We start from the raw sequence: 21,606 nt of genomic DNA on the forward strand, positions 1-21,606 counted from the left end.
TGCATTTTACCATGGAACTATGTGCTGCCTTCTAGCAATACAGCACAGGAACTCTATCGTGTCTCTTTGCACGACATCTGTCATGTGAGCAAGTTGTACAGAAAATTTAGGACCAACACAGCCCAGTCTGTGGCCTGATGCGACACACAGGGTTGCCAATTTAGGTTGGATGTATTCCTGGAGGCTTCATCACATGATGATCTTTCATTCCTGGAGACTGCAGGACAATCCTGTAGGATTGGCAACCCAAGTATTGGGTGGGTGGGTGTGTGAGAGAGTCTCTCTCTCTCTCTCTCTCTTATAGTCCAATTAAATTGCTCTCTAAATCTTAAGATTTTTCCTTCTCATTACCCAAACAGATCAAGAGGGAAGAAGATCTAAAACAAATATGTTGAAAGGCTTGGTTAAGGGTTATGGGCCAGATCCTCTGTTGGTATAAGTAGGATGAGGACCTAGTCATAAGCATTCTATAAATTGCCATAGTTTAGGTGTTTTGTTGACTATACAATAGAACGTAACTGTTGGTTGCTTAGGTTCTTTTCTGCTTATGTTGCTGGCTGTTTATCTTGAACTGCCTTCACTGTTAAACAACATAGTGTTTGTACATACTTATATGTATAAGTCCAAATTGATCCCTAGTGCAACTCCATTTCAGAGGTGTTACACCTGGGTTAAATTTGGTTGATAACAAGGGACACCAGGGCCAAGCTCGTTGCTGTGTCCTTAAATTACACTGCTTGTGAAAGTGGCCTAAGTTATACGGTCACTGACAATGTTTTAGGCCCACACATGGACTTCCCTTGGCAGTTGTCCCATATTGAATTGCAGCCATAGGGTTTTGGGTTTTTTTTAATTGATATATTTGCTGCAGAACAACATACAAACTTAATGTCTGGCCCATTCTGCAATCTACTGAAAAGTAACTGGCCCTGCAAGAGGAAGAGAGGAGTGGAGAGCCAGGTGCAGCCTGTAAAGAGGAGGAGTCTGGTGGTTCCCTTCCAGTTAATTTACAAGGGGCCTACTTCAGCAAAGCACTGACCGCATGAGCATTGGTTTCAGAAGAACTTAAACGTAGGCTGAAGCGTTTTGCTAAATAGGGATCGACTTAAGCATATTCTTAAAGCTAAGCATGTGCTTAAGTACGTTGCTGAATCAGGGCCTAAAGTAGAAGGCAGTCTCTTGTCTTATAATTTGCTGTGATGTGAAATGCATCTAAAACAAGTCTGCTGGAATAAAAAATGAAATGCACTTGGATACCATGGTGAAGGGGCAATCTTATCCCGGTTTTTGTAAGAAGCAATACAGCTCTACGTGGCCTCTCTGGAAACACCAGACTAGTAGCCCAAAGCATTCTGGTTTAAAGAACCCAGGAGTTTGCCGCAATCCTAGAATGGAGGAGTGTTTCAAAGCACAGACCTTCTCTTTTGTTGCTCTAAAGTCTGCACCTTGCTCACAGATTTGCCCCCCAAGATAGCAAGTTTCTTGCCTGTGTGAATTTTAGGGCTGAGTTATAAACTAGGCCATCAGAGTGTATAATGGAAATTATATATATTTTTAAGATAAAACACTCTAGAGTCTAGACTTTAACTGATGCTCAACTTTCGTCCAAGCAGGGAAGTGGTATCCGTATTTCTCAGGTGGTAAAGGGGGGAATGAGGCACAGATAAGTTGGATGTCCAAAGTTACACAGTGAGTTTGGCAGTGCCTGAAACTAAAATTCTTGGCTCTTGGACCCCTGCTTTAGCCACTGTCCAAGGCTCTATATTCCTGAAGCGCTTTCCTTTACCAGCCAGGCAGCTACAATTCGGTCTAGTAGGGCCCCAAATTGCTTTTTCTTATCTGTTATCAAAGGCCATGGACCAATGTCTTCACAGGTGTTTAATAATGAACAGTAGCCCAGTGCTCACCATGAGCAACCCTACAATAACAAACCTGTGTAGGCAATCCTGGAACAATGAACCAATCGGTATGGCCAGTGGAAGACAGATTTCAGAAAGGGCACAAGGGGTTCTTACTAAGGGGAATACAGACTCTGGGCCAAATCTCCAGCTGTTGCAAATCAGCATAGTGCCACTGACTTAAGTGGAGCTCTCCTGACTTACACCCATCTGATGAATTGGCCCCCATGGTGTTAATCGTATACTGGCTTGACAGGGGTGTAGCTAGCAAAAGAAAAGGGGTTGTATGAGGACAGTCACCAGGCCTGGCTCATAGCAACAGGGAAAATAGGGAGGCCTTTGGCTTATTCTTAAGGAACCTGCCCATTCTGATACCAACTAAGCAACACCCTCAATTGCTATCAACTGGTTCCCCCTTTTGGGAAGGTGGGATAGTAATGACGTGCTACTTGTGTCTTAAAATGACAGTGTCCCGCCTCACTCCCTCACCAAGTGTTTTATTCTGAACCACCGGATGCTAAAGAGAGAGCTGCACATTGTTTCCTCACTTTGTCTGTAAAGGGGCCCTTAAAAACCCTGGCAACACACCTGGTGGAGTAGGTTCTGAGTGCTGCACCTAACTCTGGTTTTCCAAGCTAGAGTTGAACACTTAAGTCCTCCAACTTGTGCCTTTCCCACATGGAGTCAGGGAATTCCCCTTAATGAGTAGGTCTCCACTCGTTGCCTGAAGGACTAGAACCATCTACAACTACCCGAACCTAAAGCAAAATAAACACAAAGAGAGAAGATGGGGCACTAGTACGGCCACTTCTACACACAGAAGGTTTGTCTTCACTGCAGAGTAAACCTGGGAGCTGCTGCTGAGCCCTCCTCCTTCCCTACACGCCACCCTCTCACACAGATTTGGTGGTACTTTTGGCCCAACTGGAGCTTTCACTTTGCACTGAGGACACAAACTAAATCACTCAAGTTCTGATAGTTCTCCAGAGCCTTCCCATAATTCCACTTGGGCCCAGGCAAACAGGCTAGTTATCTGACAATTCACCAGGAATTCAGCTGCTGAGCTTACTGCAATGCAAAGACTCATGGGATATGCCCCCAGGCAGGCCCATTGAGAGAAAGCTGGAGCCCACTTCCCCCACTGCACTTTATTTACCGGCTTAGATATTTTGGGGGGTGGCTTAGCTTGAGGCCCTAGTACAGTGGTCCCCCATGTGTTGTTAGGATTCCTGGGGGCAGGGCTGATGAAAGGGGGAGTGTAGTACTGGTAACCACAATAGGACTTTGCAGTGTGGCTGCTCACACCGAAGCTCAGTTAACCAGGTGCCAGTCATCAGGGTTACTTCTGCAATGAAAACAGGCCCACCATTAGCAGACTAGTTACTTCTTTACGAGTGAGCCAGTTCCTTTCAAAACTAGCTCCATTTCCTGCTCCCTACCCCCCATCTATGAACCTCCACAATGAATGGAAGGGGGAAGTAGTTAACAAAAGGCACTTACAGCAACAGGTTCCTCTTTATGTGAAGACCTCCTAAGTGGCCTGCCAGTCTTACATAGTGTAATCCCGGGGATGTCCTACAAGATAATGCAGAATGACTTGGGGAGGACTCAGTTGCCTAGGGATCAGGTTTGAAATGGCTACACTCTCTGGAATCTCACGTTTGGGCTTTCAGAGGCAGTTCAGGCCTACAGCCTTCCAAGGCGGAGAAACTGAATTCCATCTAGTTGATGATCTCTTAAGTGAAAGCTCAAGCTGAGGTTCTTATCTCTCCTGCACAGAGAGATAAGGGCCTGAAAGACCTTTCATAAGAGATAGGGTTGCCTGGGTGTCCTTGGCCAAAATGTTTTTTTCTACTCCTGTTGCAACATCAGGCATAGCTGATGCCAAGCTCAGTCATTCAAGGCTTACTGTAAAGAATGCATACGGGTCATGCTTAGTGAAGGACACTTCCGGACTTGTTTGTGTCATGTGATTCTTGCACTTTTGCCGGTACTGCCCCCCAGTGGTGCAAGTAAGGTGGTACGGTTCACTGAACCAATAAGCTATTTATAGCTGGCACAGTGTACCAGAACTCACAACCCTGGGTTTAGCAGAAAGACACAGGAGGAGCAGAAAATGGGGCTGCCGGGCGGCCCCACGCCAGCAGCTCCTCTGGTGCGGCTGTACCACCCCAAGCCCTTCCACACAGCTGTGTACCTGTGTCTCCTTCTGGGGTCTGTATAGCGGCCCTGCCGGAGGACAGTGTTGGGGGGGCACGTGAGGCTAGCCACACCAGTAGAGCTGCCGGCATGGGGCCACCCACCATCCCACGTTCTGCTCCTTTCACCCCTTCAGTTCCCAGGAGAACCCCGCAGTTCAGGGCAATCCTGGGAACCGCAGTGGCAGAAGGAGCAGAACCCTACGCTAGCAGCTCCTCTGGCGCAGCTGTACCGTCTCTACCCTCGTTCTCTTCTCTCTCCTCCCTGCCCCCCCCCCACAACACTGTCCTCTGGCGGGGCTGCTGCACAGATCCCGGAGAGGACCCAGGAGATGCAGCTGCGTGGAAGGGCTTGGGGCAATATAGCCGTGCCAGAGGAGCTGCTGGCATGGGGCTCGGTTGCCAATGTGGCTGAAAAAAGTATTCTCTGTTGTCAGAAGGAGCTCCTTTGAAGCTCTTCTGCTGGCAATTCCCAAAGCAGGTGTGTCTCTGTGAGCCAGCTATTGTTTCCGAGACCAAGCCCTCCTCTTCTCTTAGCAGCCCACACAGCAGCTGTGCCATGTCCATCCACTGGGAGGGGGAGAGCATGGGGCCCTGGGGTGGGATCATATGGGGTGGTCACGTCCCCTCTCCCCCATGCTGGTGCAGCGTACCAGTAAGAATTGAATTCTACTTGCACGACTGCAGCTCGCTGACTGCTGCCCTTCATCCCAGAAGCAGCTGCATTTCAGAGCTGGAGGAGAGTCCTGTATGGATAGCTTGTGAAATGCAGTTTGGGCTGAAAACAGCTATTTCTGCATCTGTAGTAGAGAGAGAGCTCTCTACAAGGGCTGGCATGACCTTTGATCTTAACATGGGCCATGATCCCACTCTCACTAAAATCAATGGCAAGACTCCAAGGGAGGCAGGATCAGGCTGTTTCCCCATGCCCTACAATCATTGGCTCTTGTCCAACACGATTAGCACGTTGTGGCATAAACCACTCAGCCATTCACAGAAAACATTCCCTTCCTAGGGGATCAACTCAACGTTTGCCAAGGCTTGTGGGCAGCTAGCAGCTGTCTTCATGGCTAGAGAGTAACCCACCAATTGCCCCCTCACATCTGCAGTGCCTCCAGCAAAGGAGCAGACACACTGCTTCTCTGTCTCCTAGAAATGTTCCGCCAGTCCATTGTTTGCAATGGTACAGCCACTGACTGCAGCAGCATGCAGGGAAGTAAAAAGGCCTGTGCTAAAGTACTTAGAGAATTCCTTTGTCTGTTAATCATTTATCTGGATTTTAAAAAAGCTTGGCCCCACTTACAGAAAAAAGCTAGGGCCCCTGGTTATAAACAATGTAGACAGGAGTGAGGGGCCCTTACTGCTCTCCATAATGAGATCTAAGCCTTGGACTGCCTGGTTTTTAACCCAGTTGTGGAGACACTCCTGGGTCTTGTCTACACTAAGTTGCATCTAAGACAGTTCCTGGAGTCAGTTCTTGTAATGTAGATGGTCTTAGATGCTTTGTCCACGCCAGTGTTCAGAGTAATGACAGTCTCTTGTCTCCAAGTAGATAGGCAGGAATCATTGCACCCACCGGTGAAATGCAGCCAATTCTGGGGTACAACGTGGTTTAACAGCATTTGGCAACTGCTAAACCTACATCCATCAAACTGAAATTAAAGGTGGGGGTGTGGAATCTTCTCTAAAAGGGGACACAATGGCATTGCATGGGAGATGCAGTCATATCACTGAGGCCAGCATACAGAGGAGAATGGGCGCGTGAACTACAACTTCCATGAGGCACTATGATGGCAATTCCTAAATGGACCGTTCCAATTTTTGACTTTTGATTGGAAAAAAAAAAAAAAGTCAAACTTTCCACAGGGAAAGACTCCTCCCCACTCTTCCCCCCCCCATTCTTTTCAACCAGTTCTAGTGTTTAGCACAGTATAAAAGACAGTGATAAATTCCCCACAAGCTCCTCCCTCTGAACAGAACCCCACATCTGCTTTGTGGAGCACTTTATAGGGCACCCAGGGAAAATGCCTCAAGAAAACTGCACAGGTTTGCAGACTTCTGTACGCTTGGGACAGCATCCCATCACTTGGCTAGGGGAGCACGGTCTGGCCATGGTCCTGCCTGTGCATCACTTCCTCGAGTCTAGGAGCAAAGTGTCCTGGATGACCAGACAGCAAATGTGAAAAATCGGGGCAGGGGTTGGGGGGTAATAAAAACCTATATAAGAAAAAGTCCCAAAAATTGGGGCTGTCCCTATAAAATCGGAACATCTCGTCACCCTAGTCCTGGTGTGATGTAGGGTCTAGGGACTGTACATAAATCTACTCCTGCTTCTGAGCTGCAAAGGAAGCTAGCCATGGAGTGACAGTTCAGACTGTCTGTGGATGACCCTGGGTAGGGGACATCTGCTCACAGTCTGACAGCTAGGGGACTACACTGTGCTGCATGAATGGACAAAAGCTTTGTTTTGTTTAGGCTGGAGAGACAGGAAAAAAAATCAAACACAGATGTGGCTGGTGCCACCAAGTTCTGTGTGATACAAGTTGCCATCTGTGAGACATCAGCCTCAAGCCCCAGAGCAGCAACTTGCTCGTATGCAGAACTGGGCGTTTCTTCCGCATACAGCAAGTTGTCACTGTGGTACAACATTCTGGCTGACACTTGGATTATAAATTCCTCTGGGTTTTTCTCCTCTCCACCTCCCACTCCCCTAATCCCGTGCAGAATTTTCCAAGGTTTTGTACAGGTTGTTCTCCAGTCAGTACTGCCTTTTCCCCAGGTTGGCCCCTACCCTTAAGGCTGATTCTGGAACCGGCAGCAGAGGAAGGTGGGTCAACTAGAGTGGCCCCAACAGAAGGAAGAGGACCATTCTCAGTTTCCAGTACTCTTTCCTGCTACAGCATCCCCAGTGGCCAGACACACCGCAGAAAGTAGGCAGTCTTTAAATGACACCCCCTTAAGAATAAACTTGCTTCTTAAGGGTTAAGTTTGTCATCATTCTTCTGAAAAGCTCAACCATTCCATATTTTTAAGCACTTAAACAGATTCAAATAAGAGTTTGTTTAAAGGCTTTAACTATTTTTCCATAATCTTCATACACAATTAGCTTTGTTTTGTGAATCACTGTCTCTGCAAATAGCTCTAGAAGCTAAGAAAAGGAGAAAGGAATAGCAACAAAGACCTCTGATGCATAGGAATCCTTCTGAAGCTAGGAGTAGGAGTCTGTTTCTTTGTAGTTAACAGGGGCAGCAGATCTAGAATTGCAGGCTGTAATACTACTCAGAAAATGGCATCGTGATCCCAGAAACTTTCCATAAATACTACACAGCAGGACAGGGACTGACGACAAACATTACATTCTTCCTAAGCAGAGCTAAGAATACCCCGTTCAGTCGTCACTATCCCGCATTGGAGGCACAAATCAAGTGCATTCCGCTGATGCTCTTGGGAAATGCTATTTTCAGCTAGTTCTACAAAAAAGACACACAAATAATTTCTTCCTTTGGTGTCTATAATCATCCTATTCTTGGAGATAAAATGCTGTGCAATGAAAGAAATGTCACAATCCCAAGATGTTAACTAGACCAGGATTCTTAAGCAGTTAGTTTTTTGGAAATATATTAACCCCATAGCTCTTAAAATACAGATGTGCTCTTGATGTGCTAGCATCCCCCATACGTTAGGTCAGCAGCAGCACTTGAGCACGGGACCTTTGACACCACGGCACACAGCTCTAAACACTATTAGCTAAGGAAAAACTCTATTACATGGCAACAGTGGTAAGGCTGTTATCCTAATAGCCACTGGAGGGGATGCAATACACATTTTAAGTTTATTGTTCAATCAAAACATATAGGGTGAGGAGCTGTATGCAGCCTTCCAACATTGTGGTCACCCAGACAGTCATGAGTTTTTTGGATGGATGAGTGACATATCAATATCTTCATTAGCATCAATCTTCACAGCAAAGGGTGGGGGAGGAGACCTTGTTCCTGGGCTCCTTAAGTCTTCAGAGCAGCTTTGCAAGGCTGGGTTAGTGCATTTAATCCACTTTTTAATATCTATATCTATCTATCTCTATATATATAGATGTAGATATAAATCTCCGCAGATCAACCCCAGTGTCGATATGTGGCTGCCAACTAACAGTGAACTAAATCCATTAATGCATTAATGCATTCCCAAAGGGAACTTTGTCCATGTTAATTGATGCTCAAAGTTAGCCAATTGCAGGATTAGGACCTATGTAGAGCCATCGACTCCAGTGGCATGTCACTTGGGCTCAAGAGGTGGTCTGTGAAGATTGAATTCAGGCTCGGGGCCTTATTGGTTATTAAATGCAGAAGAGGTGCCCTGTAGCTGGGAAATCTAATTTGAAGAAAAATGGTTTGTATCAGTAAGTTTTACATTCAGTGGGAAAGACTCCTTTTGCTTTGATCGCTCACATACTGTGGACCAAGGCACTCTGGCATTGTGCAGGAGAACCAGAAAGATGAAACTATCTAGTTTCATTCTCCAAGCTGAGTGAAATGCAGAAAGCAAACATACATCATATATGGGTTTTATAGCTATTTCAGGTGACAAAATAACCACTCTAAATAACTTGCGGTGGAAAGAAGGAAAGAAGGGGGGGGGGTTTTTCCACCCTCCCAAAAAATGCAGCATCCCTTTAAGAATCCTGTCCCAACACCTCACTGAAGTTGATAGGTTTTGTTCTGTCACTGAAGTGGGCACAAGGGTGTTCTCACTCTCATGGGTGAGAAGTTGAGAGAAGTACAAACCCCACGTGTACAAATACACTGCAACTCTCAGAGTGAAAACAGTTTGCTGAGAGCAACGCCCAACGGGTCAAATTTGTCCCTGATTGGAATCAGTGGCACTTCACTGAGGATAAATTAAATACATTATAGGCTGCATGTGGAGAAAAGTCAACAGTAGACTTAAAGGCATTACCCAGAAGTCTGGGCTTTGTTTCAACAAGCTGGGATATACAAAAGCACCATGGTTTAGCATGTGGATTTTTGGAAGCCACCTTGGTCTCCTTTTGATGCAGATATGTAACAATATTAATACGAGTACCTGTATATATGTTTATCAGGGGATGAACAGGCCAATTACATAAAAATTAGCAAAATCATGGGACTGAATGCTAATCTGGAACATTTTACTTTCAAGATACAAAGGCCTCAACCGTACAATGAGCACCATGGGGTTGGAGCCCTGAATCTGCACAGCGCTCAGTTCGGGCTCTTCGGGTGCATGGTTGATCTGCCTGGGCCGAGCTTATTGTAGGATCAGGGCCAAAGAAATAATTTATTAGAACTCAGAGGTCTTTACTCTTGGCTGCAAGCACTGGATGTTAGTGCAAAATTTATTCCTCAAAGAAAAACTGCGGGCATCTCATACGTTCATTCAGATATTCAGAGATTTTGATGTAAACCATGGAATGTTTACTGTGACAATTGGATATTTTTTTAAGCAGGTCTTTCTGCTGCTATCGGGAAGACTGGGGGAAAAACTTATTGAAGGGCAGTTTTTTTTTTAAAATACGTCTGAGACTAAATGTGGCAGAATTATAAACTAGATTATTAGATTACTGGAGCACTGAGGCGTCCTAGTCATGAACCAGGTCCCCATTGTGTGAGGTGCTGTACAAACAGAACAAAAAGACAGTCCCTGCCCCCAAAGAGTTTACAGTCTAAATATCATCCAACAGATGGAGACCAGCTGATGGGGGAACACAAGAAAACACTGAGCCAATATTGGTCAGCTTGATAGGCTGTGGTCCCAGTACACCAGTGGCCTAACCACTGGTTATGGGTATTGTATTAAAAGAGAGCTTTTTAAGGAAGGGAAGGAATAGGGTGAAACTCACCCCTGGCCCTGGGCAGAACACAAAGCCCCACACAAGTTTTAATCATGGCTTCTGATACACAGCATGCCCTTGCCTACGCTTGCAGAAAACCAAGGTCAATACCTGTTCAGCTGCACCCATTATTGACTTGCATGGTCAGCGGTGGGTATTTCTTGTAGCAGGGACAGTGCTTTAATCTCCCTAGGCTTCAATAGCATCTAGGCCTTGGTTTGGGCTCTGAGTGAGGGGTGTATCTCCCCCTTAGATTCTGACTACCCTGGGGAAATTTACAAAATGATTCCCCCCACTCCTGAACCCAGGGTTCCCACTAATTCTAGCACTGGTGAACTGAAGTTAGACTCCCCCTCTCCATTGCTAAGAACCCACAACTAGAGCCAAATTTTCAGAGGCTCAGCATCTCACAGCTTCCATTGCTCTGGCCAGTTAATGTAGGTGACTTAAAGGACGCTGCTGACCGCTCAGCCCTTACGAAAATCCGGCCCCTAGAGTAGACGATGATCTAATGACTTCTGACATTTCTAACCACCTGAAAAGCAAGTGGTAAGAACAAGTCCAGCAGCCAGAATTTGCCTGCAGTAGGGCCGATGTGCGTCTAACACAAGTTCAGCTGAATAGTGAGATTTGTTGCTGTTCTTGTAAACTTCCATAGTGCAGAGAGGGTTGTAGCAAACACTTCACCATGCCAGTGTCGGTATTTGTATCTGTCAATCTGCTAAGGCCTAACCTGAAGGACACCAGGGCCTTCAGCAGAGCATTTAAGCCTATGCCTAAATCCCACTGAAGTTAATGGGACTTCATGCATGCGCTTAAGTGCTTTGCTGAATCGGGGTCTAAAAATCTAACTAGTCAAAACTTCAGTAATAACATGTACAGGATTAAGCTTAAATAAATCTGTAACTAGCATTTCATGATGGCAGCATTTCTAGCCCAAATAACTTGTAATAAAAATATTACAGCAGTTTAACATGGGATGCATTTGACAGTTGTATGATCTAAAAAAGTTTTTGAGTTTGACTTACTCAACCAGCTGCAAATAATGTTTTTAAAGTATTTTCTCTCCCCTCCCTCATTAGCTATATTTATGGAGCAGCCATATCACTAAAATAACTTTGCTCCATTAACTAGAAAAAATAAATAGGAATCTAGGATCTGAATTACTGATTAGATATTAAAAGATATTTAATGTGGAACATTTTTATCCAGCCCTACTATCTCATTTCACTCAAGTACTATGGCATAGTTGAACGTTTTGTCATCTTAATAGTATGAAAAAAATAAATTAGGCTTGCTAATCTGCCTGTGCCAATACTAAATTATATATAGCTATTAAGATCGCTCAGCAAAGCAACCTCCAAGTTCTGGCTAGCAGTGCAGCTACCTCTATGGATAACTTCCTAAATCAAAGGTGAGCATTAATATTTCCTCCCCTGGCTCAGCCTTATTCAGTTGAGCAGCCTGACCTTGCTCCGTAAGGCAAAGATAAAAATATTACTGCCTGTCTTTTGCCTACAAAGCTGTCAGAGGAATGTGCTGCAGACCAGCACTGAGCACATTACCTCCCTCAGCACAGGTCAAAAGAGGACAACTTCAATATGTGTTGTGGAGGAGGGCTGGCCTGGCTGACGTTTCAATGTCATATGCAAATCACATCACGTCATCACAAGCGTCCAATCCCAGGGAGCCAATGGGAATAGAGATCTGCCTTTAATCTTAATCCGTTGGTGGAGAAACAAACAACTAGGGACAAGGGGGTATTGACTAGAGCGGTACAACTGGCCACCAGTTGTTTTTTTCTGCAGACGCAGAGGGGGGGAATCCCCCCTTCCAGGAGCCGGGGCTTTGTTCCTATTCACGTTCCCGAGGAGGAGGAGAGCCAGGAGCCACCCTCCTGGGCACCACTGTCCGTTTCCAAAGAAGGGTAGATGGTGTAGGACAAACACCCAGCCCCGGGGCTGGACAGTCTCTGTCCTTCCCTAGGCCGGCTTAGTTGCTAAAGCCCGAGCGGATCCGGTGCAATTCACGCCCTCTTGTTCGTGCAAGCGAGAAGTGCTAACCCTGCAGTGAAGGAGTTGGGGTGGGGGCAGGGAGGAAATGGGAAATCGATCAGGAAACAAACCAGGCATCAACTTCGCCTTGCCCGTTCCCTGTAAACGCCTGCTGGAGAGAAGTGTATTAGCCGAACAGACAGGCCCGATTTGGATCGTCTCAGCGTAAACCCCTGTCTCTGCCTCAGAGAAACAGCTTGAGCCAAAGCAGTAGCCGCAGCACATCGCCCCTCTGATCTGCCGTTAATTATGATGTACACTTTCCACTCGCCTGCTATGAGCTAGACGGGCTCTCTGCTCACATCACCGTATCTGCGTGTGCAGCACTAATTTACACCCCTCTGCTTGTGGCAAAAGGGAGTCGAGACAAATGGCTCCTCCTGCATAGGAGCTGGAAAGAGGGATACACCAGCGGGAGCCCGGGTCCCGGTGCATTATTTTTGGCGACCTCGTATGTCTTTTGTTTAGTACCAAATCCAAGCAAAATCACCATTGTAGGTAGTTAGGAGGCTTGGGGTTTAGCTGGGACCATTTGCTCTCACAAACCTACCTCGACGTTATGTCCCCCCTCCCTCTTACTGGCAAGCCAAGGAGAGAGAGAGAGAGACTCTTGTGTGGTTGAAGTAAGTAGGAGCCTCTCTCCAGATCCCAAATTACCCTGTTTTTTTCACCCTGGTCACTTCGGGCCAGGGTTGATGTATAAAAACAACAAAAGACCAGTCTCTCTTCATAGCTAATAGTCTCCCCAACAAGGTAATGAGCTCTGTTCTCCCTTCCACCCAACAGCCACATCAAATCGTAATGCACACAACGTACTAAACCACAAAGAGATGTTCCTGCCTGCACACAGCCAGCTAAATACAAAGGGACCTTAAATCACACCCCAAGGAGAAAATAGATGGCTCTTAAATCTCAATACGCCCTCACACCGAGATTTTAACACACACCTAACCCATTCAATGCAGAGAGAGATCTTAAAAACGTAAACAACATACTCAATATATATATAAAAAATACTGCCCGCAGTACAAAGAGAGAGCTCTCAAGTTTGAATTTAGCCAGCCACATTTCAGAACAGAGGATGACACTTACCTTGCCTTTAATGTCAGCAATTATTTTGTAAACAACACCGCAAGAAACCCACAAGATTTTTTTAAATATCGTAAAGCACCAGCTTTAGGCAGTCTGTGAGGTAGTTTTAATTAAAATCAACAACAATATTATAAATGGAAATTAAAAAAAAAAGATGCAGGAGGTGGTGGTGGTGTGTCTGTTCTTCTCAGAAGATATGCACCATTGCAAGCTGTAGGCGGCTGCTGTTGGGGCCGGACCCTCCCTCCACTGGCTTCAGGGTGATTATTATTATTTTCTGTTATTGCTGCTGATCTCAGTCCAGATCAGAAATTAGAACGTCCAAACAGCTGATTGTGACGTCACAAAGGGGCCCGCCCGCAGAGGGCGTATCCCGACGGACAAGCAGCCAATGGGAGGCAGAGCTGGGTTGAGGAGGAGCTTCAAGGAGGCACCTCTCCGAGGGGATGAGGGAGGAGCTGGAGTTGCTCCACGTGAGAGACAGGACCTGTGTGGAGTTCGGGGTGCGGCCGTGGGGGGCTTCCGATTGCTGGCGGCAGCGTGGCAATAGGCAGGGTCCGGACTGGGGGTGCGGAACTGAGCATGCGCCTCCTCCCCACTCTGTCTCGGGGGAGAGCAGCATCAGCAGCATCCCCCACCCCAAATGCCAGGTGTTCAATGGGCTTCCCAGGAATCTGCTCCTTCGCCCCCTTGCAGGCAGGATAGAGGGCAGCCCAGCCACCGCCTTCTGTCCATCCCACCCACACTGGAGTCCCTTCTTCTCTGTCTGACCTGGGGCACGCTGCGTGGCCTCTGCTCGGGGCCTTTGCTGTCCCATTTCAGCCCAGTAGCTAAATGCAGGGTTTGGGCAGTACCTTGTTGTAGTGCCCATACAGTGTGTGTGCTTGAGTGTGCGTTGTTGTGGATGCTGAATTTAGAAGCAACTGCCTCCTGCCATCTTGTGACTGTTGAGCAGTTTGAAATATGAGCACTTATCCCCCCTCCCCTGAGTCCTAAGCTAGGTGACAGTGAAACCACTATTATTGAATTTCAGTTGCTTTTTCATGGAAACTTTGCACTAGTGTTTTGTTATGGAGCATAATTAGCTAGGGAGGCGCATATATTTGTATTAGTGCCTGTTGTAGCCGTATGCCTTGCTGCTAATACACCTTCCCTCCCCCCACAACTGAGACACAAGATATATTTGTCTTGTACTCTCAAAACATGCTTACTAACAAATTCTTACGTATTCACTCATGCAAATTAATTTGAAAATGTTGGACAATTATAGACTTTAAGTGATTATAAACCAAACCCATGGTCAGCTGTTTTCTTCATTCCCTTTTGTTTTTGTTTTGTTTTATGCTTTTCATCGTTTAATTTCCATGCTAGCTATCGCTACCTATAGGGATAGCTGGCCTATAGGGTTCTATGACACAATGCCAAGGCTACTAGAGACACTGGCAGTAACAAGAAAGCATGCATAGGTTGAGCCAACAAAGTATTGGACACTAACCTGATATATTAAAGAATGTTAGGCCTATAAGGAAGTTCATGACAGATTGATATAAAGAATATTTCATCACCATGAGTTGGCTCCTGTACCAATGTCAGTGTGCAGTGACTCTGGTGACATGAGGACTGTCAAGGCTAAGTGTAACCTAAAGAAGCAGCCGCAGACAGAGGTGCCAACTAGACATACACCTTTACCCAGCTATAACGCGGTCGTGGGGAGCCAAAAATCCCTACCACGTTATAGCTGAAACTCCATTATATTGGGGTAGGGGCGCCAGGGCTCCGGTGGTGATTTAAAGAGCTCGGGGCACCCACAGCAGCCGGAGCCCTGGGTCCTTTAAATCACTGGCAAGCCCCGCTGCCGCAGCCCCGGGGTAGCGGTGGCAGGGCTCCAGCAGTGATTGAAAGAGCTCCAGACTCCAGCCACTGCGGGGAGTTCGGGTCCTTTAAATTGCCAGCGAGCCCCACTGCCGCAACCCTGGGGTAGCAGTGGCAAGGCTCCAGCAGGATTTAAAGGGCCTGGGACTCCCCGCAGCAGCTGGAGCCCTGGACCCGTTAAAGCACTGCCAGAGCCCCACTGCTACTGCACTATACGCAATCCCATGTTATATCGGGTCTCATTATAGCAGAGTAGAGGTATACTTCAGAAGAAATAACTTGTATAGTCTTTGTCAGTTCTGCAGTTCTTTGGGTAGTACACTGGCCAGCAAATTGTTTCAAGGACTTTGTGACCAATTTCAGAGTTGACACTGTACATGAGTTAGTAGATGTTGCATATCTTGTCTTTGACAGGTACAAAGACTTCAGCACAAAGGGTGTCACAAAATCTAGCAGAGCTACAGAAGCAAGCAGACTGAATGAGTTGAGTGCAAAATACACAGTTCCCTCCACAGAAAGTTGTCTTGACAGTTATTGAAAATAAGAAACTGTTGATTGACACATTGGTACAGAACTTGTTCAAGACAAGAAGTTGCAGCAATGACACACGAAACCACAAGCTAGTCATCACCGGCAGAGACAACACCCCAGCTGAAATAAACCGGGGAGATATGTTGATCAACAGAGAAGATTTGGTCATCTTGTATGAGGAAGCTGACAACATCCTTGTACAACAAATGGTAGGAAGGTTGATATTATCAGGTGACACTACGTATATCTTACTCTTGCATCATTACCCTGAACTGGATCTAACGTCTTTATTGATGATAGAACCCCTAGTCCAAGAGCGAGCAGCAATAGACATCCCATGCTGCTGCAGAGCAACACCAGAACGCTGTACCAGGACTGCACACTCCGGCTATGATACAGTAGCTACCAGCCTATGTTGGCCTCAGCAAAGGCACTGTGTTGCAGATTGAATGAACTGGATACTCCCTCTCTCTGCTGACATCAGTGCAGCCGTGCCTGACGTCATTGAACAGGCAACTGAATTCGTGCAGGCATGCTACAGACAGTTAAATTGTACCACCGTGTCAGAAGCAAGGCAGAAATCATGGGTAGCAAAATTCAGCAAGCCTACCTTGTCAACACCAGAGCTTAGCTTCTTACCACCAACTGAAGCATTTCTAGAAAATGAGCACATCTTCAGGCCTGTGTGTGGAAAAGTGCTTTGGATCCAGATGCACCACCACCTGACCCATTGCAATGCAGATGGGTACACAGTGTTTCTTTCCAAAAACTGTACCAGACAATGTCCCGCTTGTTCCTCCAGATATTTTGAAATGAAGCAATTGCTCTTTTGCAAGCGATGCACCTTCTAGATATGGATCTATGTGTGCCAAACGGCCATGTGCCATATGCTGGGCATGGGAGAGAGGCATGGTATGTTGCAATGAGCTGACAAAATCAGCTTTAGCATTGACAGATGAAAATGGTGGTGACAAGTACTCACCCATATTACTTATATCAGGACACTCAACTGTAGTTTGCATGAGAGAGAACACTAATAATCATTTAGTGCATTTTGGAATCATTCTGTTTGGTTACAATTCATTGTTGTTGCTGTTGTTGAATATATGCATTTATCGTTTGAATATGTTTCACCTTAAAAAGGGTGGTGAGTGTATCAAATGAAAATCAAGGCCTGTGCTGTACTCCCAACCTCCCTTGTTTTATATCCTTGTTATTCAAATATGTATTGCTGTTGATACTGAACATGTTAAATACCCACATTTCATGTATTGGAAATCTTCTGCCTGATTTTTGTATGCCCCAGATCATGCAAACTCTTACTCATTATGAGGGATGGCATGGGAAGGGTTCAATATGTCAAAATGCTCAAGAGTGATAGTGTCATCAGGTGGACTCTTAAAAGTATGGCTTTGAGATACAGAAACCACACCAAAGACTCCCCACCCTTGTGTGGACCTCAAAGCAAGGTTGCCCAGTGTGGCTGCTGGGCCATCTGTAAAGTGGGTATTATGATACTTGCCGTGATTCTAAATTCACTAGTGTTTGTGAAGTGCTGTGCCATTGTGCCAGGGGAGGTTCTTTAGGTAGGGTCTTTTCCTTCCTCCTGTGTTTGTACAGCATCCAGAGTCCTGGTCCATGACTGGGGCTCCTGCGTGCTAAGCTGATGATCAAATGTTATGATTTAAGGGAGTCAAATGAGAGAATCTATGATCCACAGCCAGATTTCTTCTTGTCTCTTAGCAGCAAGACTGGAGAGGCAGACAACTCACTGTCTCACCCCCCCATGCGCTGTCCATTAGTGGGACTGGAGTGAGCTTTTGGAAACCTAGAATAGTCTCCTTGCTTGGGAGCTGTGGAAATCCTAAGGCAAACCATAGTAGACAGGGAGCAGGCAGCCTAAATCTATCAATAAACTTGATCACTTGTGCTCTTCTCAGCCACTGTTTAACACAAGAGTAGGGGGAAGAGAAGCAAGTGGTGGGGGTGAGTGGGGAGAGGAGACCACATGGGTTGGGAAATGATGGGAGAGGAGAGAGAGAAACTGCTGAGAAGTTAAATCCTGTCCTGCTGGCCTCCGCTCTATGTCCAGGACAGGTAGGGAATGCAGCTCTCAGAGGAAACCAGCTGGGCATTCGGGGAGGGTGGGAATCAAAAGGGGGACTTAGGTGCCATAATGCCTAAGCCCTGCCCTTAAAGGGGTTTGGGCCCCTAACTCCCTTTGGGCTGGGCCTTAGGTGCCAGATAGACAGGGCAAAGGGAGGCAGCTATCTCTAGTGTGCACTGAGCTGGAGTGAGGATGACTCTATAACCCTGGGGTTAGGGCTCCCATCTTGCACGTGGGAGACCTAGCACTTTCCTTGCTCCAATGAATAGTTAGTTATTTATACATTGTGGAACAGCTTCAACAGAGCACTATACCTCAGAATCCCCCATAGCCACAGAGATGCAGACACACATTTAAATCCCTTATCCACCTCAGGCAGAGCAGGGATTTGAACCTGGGTTTCCCATGTCCTATATGAGTGCTCAAACCGCTGGGCTAAAGGTTATTAGGGATGTGCTTCTTCCTCCTCCATGGGTGTCTCTGGTATAGGTTTAGTTGTGCTCAGTGTTTGCCTGCTAGATCAGGCCCTGAGCTCAAGACAAGCAGGGAAACACCTGGTTTGTGAATCCCTCCGGGTCTTAACCATGAGTTAGGTGCCAAGTTGCTGCGTGATGTCAGGACTTAAGAGGTTGTGCATGTGACCAGCTGCCAAATTTAGTAGCCTTGAGGACTTCATCAATGGAAATGTAGGTGCCGGCAGCGTTCCGCAGGATCTGAGCACCACCGGTGCCTAGATGTTGGACTTTGGGGCCTAAGTCTCCCCTGTGAATCTCGCCTGAAGTGCCCAGAGGGATAATGGGAGTCCCAGCTTGCATGGCCAGAAGCCAAAGAAAGTGATGTGAATGAGGGGCAGTGTGGACCACACAGCACAAAAATATGAGGCTTCCTGGGGTGAAACAGCCTCCAGACTCATGGTGGACAACTCACTTCCCTGCTCTGCTTTGGTTTCCCCAGGATTAAGATGGGAATAATGATAAGTGCACCTTTCTGTAAGATCTGCCTTAGTCAAATACAATTTATTGGGCTCAATACAGGGGTAAGTGATGAGATTCTCTGGCCTGCGCTAAACTAGATGAGCTAATGAGAAGAGTTTTGAGAGCTTCAGAGGGAACGCGCAAAGTGCTCTCACGAACCCCACGCTCTGCCCCCACAACTGCAGCCTGGGCAACTTGTCCTGGCTTTGATGTCCCAGCCCCAGTAACAACAAGAACTTGGCATGTTTGTTGGCCCCAGAACCTGATTTGCCCAGAGCACTGTCTGACCAAAGGCTGAACCTATATGTTATTTCACCTGATCCTGAACACTTCCCGTGTTGGAGGATGGGAGGAAGCAGTTTATCAGTACAGAGATGGAATGTCTATAAAAACAACCCTCTTAGCAAAGCCATTTAAATGGCTGAGTCAAATATGGTAGCATTAGGGCTAATTGGGCATTTCTTCTTTTGGAAGTCAGAATTCCCACTTGAACGGGAGACAAGGCCAAATTAACCCTAATTAAATCTTATTTAACTTACTGCAACAATTTAAATAATACTTTGGACACCTGCCACCTTTTATTTGAAGGATCTTGAAGCGGTGTAAAAACACCAATTAAACATTGCAGCAGCTGCATGGGATAGCTATTATCCCTATTTTACTGCAAGGTAAACTGAGGCACAGAAAGCTAATGTCAAAATGTTCTAAAGTCCAAGTGTCGCTCCTTTTGGGTGCCCCACTTGAGGTGCTTAGGGCATGATGATCTGGTGACTAATTGGAACTGTAGGTGTCCAGCAGTGCTGAAAATTGTTCCTGGGGTATCTACAGTGCAGCCCCCAAATGAAGGTAGTTAAAGTAGCTTGCCCAGGATTACACAGTTTGAGAGTGGCTGAGTAGGGATTAGATCCTATAAGTCCTGCACCCCACTCCACCTAACACACTGAGTCTCATGGCAACCTCTTTTGATTAGGCCAGTGGTCCCCAACCTTTTATGCTTGCACACCACCTCTTACCTGGTCTGCACCCTATCCCACCCCTGGGAGACGCAGTGGGGAATTGGGAGAGGGGCTGAGCGTGGGGCCATGGATGTGCACTGCAGCTGCATGCCAGGCCCACGGTCAAGAGTGGGGCTTGGGCTGGGCAGCAGGATGGGGGTTGGGACCATGGCCGCAGCTGAGCACGAGGGGCTCGGTGGCGCTCCCTCCCCACACACGCATGGGGGCTGGCCTGGGCCCTGCCACCCCCACAAACATTCCTTCTCAGCCCCTAGGGGTACAGGCCCCACAGTTTGAGGACCACTGGATTAGGCTGTTTTGATGAGTCCGCTGGCTTTACTGCACTAAAATATTCACTTCAGTTTTTTCTAATAAAGTCAAATGATGAGGATCTGAATTCATTTTGCTTTTAGATGAGACATAAAAGCTAGACTACAGGCATATTGCTGTGGCGGGGAGTGAATAGAAAATATAATATTAAAACTATAACCTTAATGGGATTTGAACTCCTTTTCTCAGCTGATGTGAATTGTTGTAGCTCCACTGACTTCAACTGAGCTATGATGATTTACACAAACTGAGCATCTGGCCAGAATGTTTGTCAGAGGAGGCAGACCTTTTACCAGTTGATTACTAAGTTGTTTGTTATTGGCTGTTGCAATTTATTACTCTAGGAATTTTCCTCTGTTATCCCCTGAATGCAACAGAAACATATGGAGAGTTGGAAAAAAAATCATATAGAGGTGTAGGGTTTGTTATGTTCAGAATGAAGCCCTCTCCTGTAATCTGAGGGTACTGGGATTCTGTCTGCATGCAGGGGTTTATGCTGGTGGATCTGATTCTAGAATCAGGGTCAAAGAGGTTTTCTTAGTTCATCCTAAAGGCCTCCACACAGGCTTCCTGCACAGACTATGGTGTACAACATTTTGCTTCTTAAAAGAGTTTTAAACAATATTTTCAGTGCAGAATATTTTGGATGACTTTGCTGTAAATGGGTCTCTGATCTGGGTGGCCTCTGGGGGTTGCCGCGATCTAAGTGTTTGATCGTAATAAAGCATGTTGTAATCTGCAAGGAAGAACTCATATAGGATCTACTCTAGGGGCTGCAGAGTTCCAACAGAGACACTGATCCAGCAATGAAACAGAGAGACCTCTGCACTTGCTCAGAACCCCCACTGACTTTGTCGGCAAAAGGAGCTGGAGCTCAATGCAGGACTGAGGCCAAAATGTGCTTCTCTGGTTTGTTCTAATAGTGACAGCCAAACAAACTGGAGGACGTCGCAGTCTCAACCCTCTACGTTATTTTCCCTTTAATTAAGGAAAGAAAAAAGGCACAAGAAAGTTTGAGTAGTTTAGCGGTACACTTATATATGAATAGGGACCCTATGAACAATTGTTTGATTAGGTTTGCACTAAGCTCACAGAGAATAAGGTTTCAGGGCTTGGTACTGTCAGGTCAAATAAAATATTCCCTTTCTTGTCTAGTCGTGTAGAGATCATATCACTAATGGTTTCTCTGACTTCACCCAAGCCAGTATCATCATAGTCTCTACTGTAGGATTCCAACAGACACTGGCCGTAACATCATGCTGTTCAGGGCTCCTCTAGCTGTGTGGGGCAGATTATAAACTCATCGTTCAGTCTGTTGAGCAGTCACTCACCCAGGTAATGCCACCGGAGTCAATGGGACTACTTGGGGTGAGTAACTGCTTGTTTTGTGAGGAAGGGGATGACAATCTGGCCCGGAAACAAAGGCCCATAGATGGGTCTGAACCGAAACCTGGGATCTTAGCAGCTCTGAACTTTGGGCTGTTTAAACTCTGGATCTGATGTTTGTGTCTGGAGTCTGCTCTATTAATTGTGTAGACCATATTGCTGTTCCTCACAATTAGAAGTGGTCAGCGATTTTAGTTAGTTAATATTTATAATTCACACACACAACATACTTAGACAGTGATGAAATATATACACTCCATACAATACCGGAGTAATAAATAAGGAAAATGAAATGAACAACCT

The 21,606-nt window shown here is 46.3% G+C and overlaps 1 protein-coding gene across 3 annotated transcripts in view; it reads right to left on the bottom strand.

Annotated features, from left to right (window-relative positions):
* The window catches only part of TP53INP2 (tumor protein p53 inducible nuclear protein 2), a 59,064-nt gene extending 45,629 nt beyond the window's left edge, over positions 1–13,435 (bottom strand). For 2 of the 3 annotated variants that reach the window (XM_075072312.1, XM_032769653.2), the window contains exon 1: positions 13,109–13,435. The gene's annotated coding sequence lies outside the window, so the exon portion shown is untranslated. Of the gene's footprint in view, positions 1–4,749; positions 4,884–13,108 lie in introns of those variants that run through there. The other variant, XM_032769654.2, reaches the window with a different exon arrangement.
* Between the last annotated feature and the right edge of the window lie 8,171 nt (positions 13,436–21,606).

Source organism: Chelonoidis abingdonii, chromosome 14 (genome assembly GCF_003597395.2).
Source record: "Chelonoidis abingdonii isolate Lonesome George chromosome 14, CheloAbing_2.0, whole genome shotgun sequence".
In the NCBI taxonomy this organism is placed as follows: domain Eukaryota; kingdom Metazoa; phylum Chordata; order Testudines; family Testudinidae; genus Chelonoidis; species Chelonoidis abingdonii.